The following is a 6,024-nucleotide window of genomic DNA, read 5'->3' as shown; positions in this document are numbered from 1 at the left end:
TTATGTGAATTGTATTGTAAATGCAATTAATTATTTGTAAGTCGACATGATGTATTGTAAAGACTCATATATGTATGAGATCTAATAAGTCATTTTTGTATTAGAATGTAAGAGCATGGAATAGAAGAATATTATGTAGAAGACAACGAAAGGATTTTGTAATAAGGTAGATAGGTTATGTAAGTGAATATCATTCACCAACAAGGTTTTTGGTTAAGGTTTATGATAGAGCTTAAACCGGTACTGAATCAAGCATTGTAGATGCTATTTTGAGCAGTACATTGTATTGGATTTAATTATCCATTTTGTACTCAGTGAGACTCTTCTATTGAGCAATGAGCTCTAGGTTGTTGGCCTTCCTGCATGTGCAGGACCCTATTGTAAGTAATATTTATTCATATTAGGCAGTGAGTAAATATTGTGGGTCACAAATCCCACCGAATTTTTTCCCACACTTACCCATCGGTCAATGTTCCAAATGCAATAAAGTTGGTCACAATTCAGAAAATTGCAGAATGAATATGAAATGCTATGTTTGTGGTAGATTTGGACATTTATCTAATGGATGTATAACACAAACCAGTCAAGGATATGGAAAAGATATTTAGAGGAATAATGTAACTTGTTAAGCATGTAACAAGATTGGGCATATTGCAAAATTTTGTAGAAGCAAGACTATACCGATGAACAATAAAGGATCTAATGAGAAAGGAAAAGAAAAGGTAAATGAGATAAAGCAAGAAATTTCAAAACAATGGATTAAGAAGAGAGATCAGAGAGTTGATGAATCTGTCTCTGCACTGGTAGAACAAAGTAATCCTCCATCGATAGGAGATTCTTCAACTAAGTAAGGAATAATCCTTATGGGGTATGTCAGCAAGTTGAAAATCATGCATTCTACCCTTGATTGATGGTAAGAAGACACATTTCTTCTTTACTGGCATATGTGTTAAGATTTCACTTAACCGACAAGCATTTAATGCGGTTTTTGAAGAACTTTTTGGTTATAAAGCACCGGAAAACCCTCATTTCAAACCACCAAGCATCCAAGCATTTGAAGAGCGCGAAATTGAGCAAAGGCATCCTAAGGCGAAGTAGCAAGATATTTTCAGGCATTCAAGATTTCAAGCAAGAGGTATTTATCTTTGGAAATGGCATCTTCATCTTTTCCACCTGAGTTTATTGCAAACCCTACTATGGTAGAAAACATTAAGCACCCTAGACCCATATTTAAGATCATCCCTGAAATTGCCAAGCAAGATGATTCTATTGGAGCTTTTTCGAAAATTCCGAAGGGAGTCACTTTTGCCGAAGACCCAAGGATTTACATTCACTGCAACATAGAAAATTTAGGGACTGATGACTTAAAGAACATGTACAATGATGCTATTACTGATGAACAAGGTTTGGTTAAACTGGAACACAAGATTGTAGGTGACGTAGGATTTGTTGAAATTCTGAACATGCCTGAATTTCCGAAGAAGGTAGTTCATCTTGTACTTAGTAGAGTTCATGGAGAGCTTATGTGGCTAGACTCTATTTTTAAAATCTCAAAGGAAGCAATCAAGACAGTTATTGGTTTACCCTCAACCGGTAGTAGGCCCGACAAAACAAAGAAGATACCTAAAAAGGGTGTTATGGACCTAACCGGGGCCACATCCGACAACAAATCTCTAAGGGTTAATGGCATTACTGATGCAAATGTGAGATATGTGAGCATGGTACTTGGCTATAGAGTAACTCATGCAAATAGATTAAACTTTGTTTCCAGCTTATGTATTCATAGTGCATATGAGATGGTTAAGAACAATTCTAGGATTGATATCTATGAATGGCTTAAGGATGAACTGATTGATAACCTGAAAAATATTAAGGGTGACAAGTAGGGGACATTCCGTTTTGGCAACCTACTTATGTGTTTGATGCTTTACTTCACCAAAGAGATACCCGACATTGGTCATAAGGACTTTGGATATGACATCCCGGTAGGAAAACAAACATGGAAGCTATCACTGGTATGGGCTCTAACAGTGATAACATTATAGCAGACTACTTCAAAAACTTCCAAACTAAGATGAAGGCTAGAGAAAGGATACCACAAAGCATTATAGACAAGTATGATAAGCAAATTTTCTTTGTAATCAAATGTGATGAAACATGGATGGAAGATGTTACTCCTAGAACTTTTTGGATAACAGAAATGGGTTATAAATTTGATATAAATATTATTGAAGCATATGCTTAAACACTTCTTGATGCACCTAAGCAGCCATCTGAAGAAATTTTTGGTAGTGCTGAGACCATTGAGAGTGTTGTTTCAATGCAGAATTAGAGAAAAAGAAGAGAGAAATTTATCAAAGATGTATCCAAGATGGCTAAGGAGGTTAAGGAAAACGTAATGAACTTGAGTGGTATATCTGCTAGTGAACTGGAAGGATTAGAACCAGTAGCTCATGTTTCATCGGTTGTCACTTGTTTGGATATAGACAACGGAAAAGCATCCGAGTTCAAGAGAGTAGAGAGGAAGAAGAGAAAACCCTCACCGACACCTTCTCCTAAAATGGCAAGGACATTAAGGAAGAAGCAACAGGATGTAAGGGAGCCTAAGAAAAAGATAACACCAAAGAAGAAACAAACTAAGACACTAGATACCCTTACACCGGAGGAACTAGTAAATGAGATAAAACAAGAAGGTAATCTCAGTAATGTGAGCAAATTGTATCATTCTTACAAGGATTTTGACAAGGACACTATAGAGGCTAGTATTATTTTGCATTTAGACATCTATAAGAAGGTTTTGATTGAAGTTTTAGATGATATGCTGAATGACTTGTATCTAATATTAGAAGCTAAAAGAATGTTAGTGATGGAATTAGATAAATAGCTAAAATTTGAAGCATTATTGGCAGTGCACCCTATAAATTCTAAAGAGGAAATTGATGAACTAATTTCTGAAGCAAACCAGTCATTTTTTATGAGTGGACACTGACAGGTTAGCCTAATGGCTAGGAGAGTAAAAGAAATTGCTGATGAAACTGCAAACAAATGGGACATATTTTTTGTGGAAAAAGAAAAGAAAGAGGAAAGGGAGAGATAGAAAATGGATAAATATTTACTAAGGTATACCAAAAGGACAAAGGTAAAAGAAAAATTGGTAGTATACATGTTATAAAGATCACAGATAACATCCCTCCACCAGCACAGTATACTCCATCAATAACTTTAGATACACTAGTACATATAGATAATCAACCAGATAAGGCAACTAAAGAAGTAACTCATGATGACACTAACCTGAATTCTGAAATTCTTTTCACTATGAATGTTGATACACAAGATTTTAACATTGTTGTGGATAAAGAGATTGTAAAGGTTAAGGCAGTCAATGCTAAGAATACTGAGATCTCTGAGTCATCGACACACATTATTGAATCTCAGAACATTGAAATGCTTGCAGAGGCTAAGGTAACTAACACTGAGAAACCGGAGACAGAGAAACCGACAGTTGTGAGGTACTTACTCAGAATGAAAAACTAGAATAAGCAGAGGTAATAATACAAATAGAGAAACCAATAGAAAATGTGAATAAAGAGGAAGCAATTGATGGAAATAAGGAAGAAATAGTTAAGGCAATTAGGAAAGTATCTGTTGAAAGGAAATCTATTGCAAAACCAAGCACATCTACTGGAGAATTCAGACCCACTAATTGAACAAAAGTTATTTTGGATTCAATTAAGAGAATAACATATTGCAATGCCTTAAAATTTAAGGCTATTGATGACACATTACCTATTTTGAAGATGATTGGACCAACCTGTAAGATAGATCTTATTGAGGATTCTTTAGGTAAATTGGACGCATTGTCCAAATTTTTTGCTGAAAATGTTCTAACCATAGATAAGGTGAATGAGGACACGGTAAAGGAAAGAGTAGATAAAGAGAAAGGTTAATTCTTTGAGAAAACCATCAAAGACTGTACTGAGCACATGGATTCACTATTATCGGTACTTAACTCAACAATTTTGGAATATAAGGAGCTGTATAGAGAAGCTAGCAAGCCTCACCACCCGATTGAAGATATTGATGAGGAAATTAAGAAGACATAGAAGGAGATAGATGACATTGCAGATAATATGATAGGTTCTTCGAGACTTATCTTAGTTTTTGAATAGGAAATGGTAGTTTATGAGGAAAAGCTAGAGAAACTTGAGAAAGAGAAAGAAAGGATAAGTTTAAAGGCCCGGGAACTGAAAAGTAAACTTGGTCCAAGATTGGACAGTCTTATTACTCAACGGGTTGAGCTATCAAAGGCAACAATTCAAGGAGAACGATCACTGGAGCAACAAATGCACTATCTGACCGACATGATCCAGTAGATAGAAACCTTTCTTTCTGATAGTAACAAATTCATTCAAAGCCTGAATCTAATTTTGGCAGACATTTTTCATTGATGTCAAAGGGAGAGTAGTATGGAGAAAAATAAATGCACAAAAGATATCACTTTCTCAGGGGGAGCACACTTTTTTGGGGATCGGATTTTGGATAACTGTTTTGGATTTTTCTCATGAGTGTTGCCATCAATACCAAAGGGGGAGATTGTTGGCATTCTACATTCAATGAGAATGGTTAATGTTGTCATTGATGGCAACCAACTGGTAACAAGATTGAACAGGTTCACCGGCAACACAAACATCATCTACTAGCACCGACACGCACATTCACCGACATCCAGATTACATCGGCAATGAAGTATACCGACACTCAGGCTAACATGAGACAAAGTTTTGTTTATGTGAATTGTATTGTAAATGTAATTAATTATTTGTAAGGCGACATGATGTATTGTAAAGAATCATATATGTATGAGATCTAATAAGTCATTTTTGTATTAGAATGTAAGAGCATGGAATAGAAGAATATTATGTAGAAGATAGCGAAAGGATTTTGTAATAAGGCAGATAGGTTATGTAAGTGAATATCATTCACCATCAAGATTTTTGGTTAAGGTTTATGACAAAGCTTAAACCGGTACTGAATCAAGCATTGCAGATGCTATTTTGAGCAGTACAGTGTATTGGATTTAATTATCCATTTTGTAGTCAATGAGACTCTTCTATTGAGCAGTGAGCTCTAGGATTTTGGCCTTCCTGCATGTGCATGCCCCTATTATAAGTAATATTTATTCATATTGGGCAGTGAGTAAATATTGTGGGTCACAAATCCACCGAGGTTTTTCCCACATCAGGTTTCCTCACCAAAACATCTTGTGTTATGGTGTGCATTTATGTTGTCTCTGTTATTTCTCTTTGTTGCACTATTGCTTGTTTACCAGTACATTAATTTAAGTTGCAAAGTTATAAACAAGTTCAAATATTCCATTAACCGGTTAGACACCGATCCACCCCCCCCTCTCAGTGTCTTTGGGACTATCATTGCATCTAACAATATCTATAAATTGAAGTGTGAATCTCTCTGAAGATTTGATTCAATTGTAGAATTTGTCATCTTTCTGATACAGTGTATATGAGTGTGCAAAATAATTTTTTTTGAAATGCCTGTCTTGCCGATTAGAAGAATGAAAGTCTGTGAGCTTTTAGAAGAAATATGTGCTTGAAAATATTGTAGTGTTCATTTTGTGTTGACATATTAATGCTTAAGTACCTTTAATGCTTTCTAGTAAAAAGTGTGCATAGAAATTGTCGTAACTAAAGCTTATTGAAAATCATTCTTGGGGAGTTGTACCCATATACATAGGTTAACTGTTTAAGTAGTTATCCAACTATTGGTGTTTTTTTTTTTGTCTTTTGTTTATTGGCATGCAGAAGTTAAAGAATTAAAATGTGTAAAAGGTAAATCTATTAACCAATAGATTTTTGGCGACTCTTCTAGGGAGTTGAATAAGTAGGTTAGATACAATCATAAGGTGCATAGGGTTGTCTTGTGATTAGCTTAAGTATTCATCCCGTGTGTATATTGAAGGGACATTTTGTAGACAGGTTGTAGTCAAGAAGATATACAAGGTCC

This window comes from Cryptomeria japonica, chromosome 1 (genome assembly GCF_030272615.1).
Source record: "Cryptomeria japonica chromosome 1, Sugi_1.0, whole genome shotgun sequence".
In the NCBI taxonomy this organism is placed as follows: domain Eukaryota; kingdom Viridiplantae; phylum Streptophyta; class Pinopsida; order Cupressales; family Cupressaceae; genus Cryptomeria; species Cryptomeria japonica.
The sequence above is the reverse complement of the archived record's forward strand: the minus strand, read 5'-3'. Positions refer to the sequence as shown.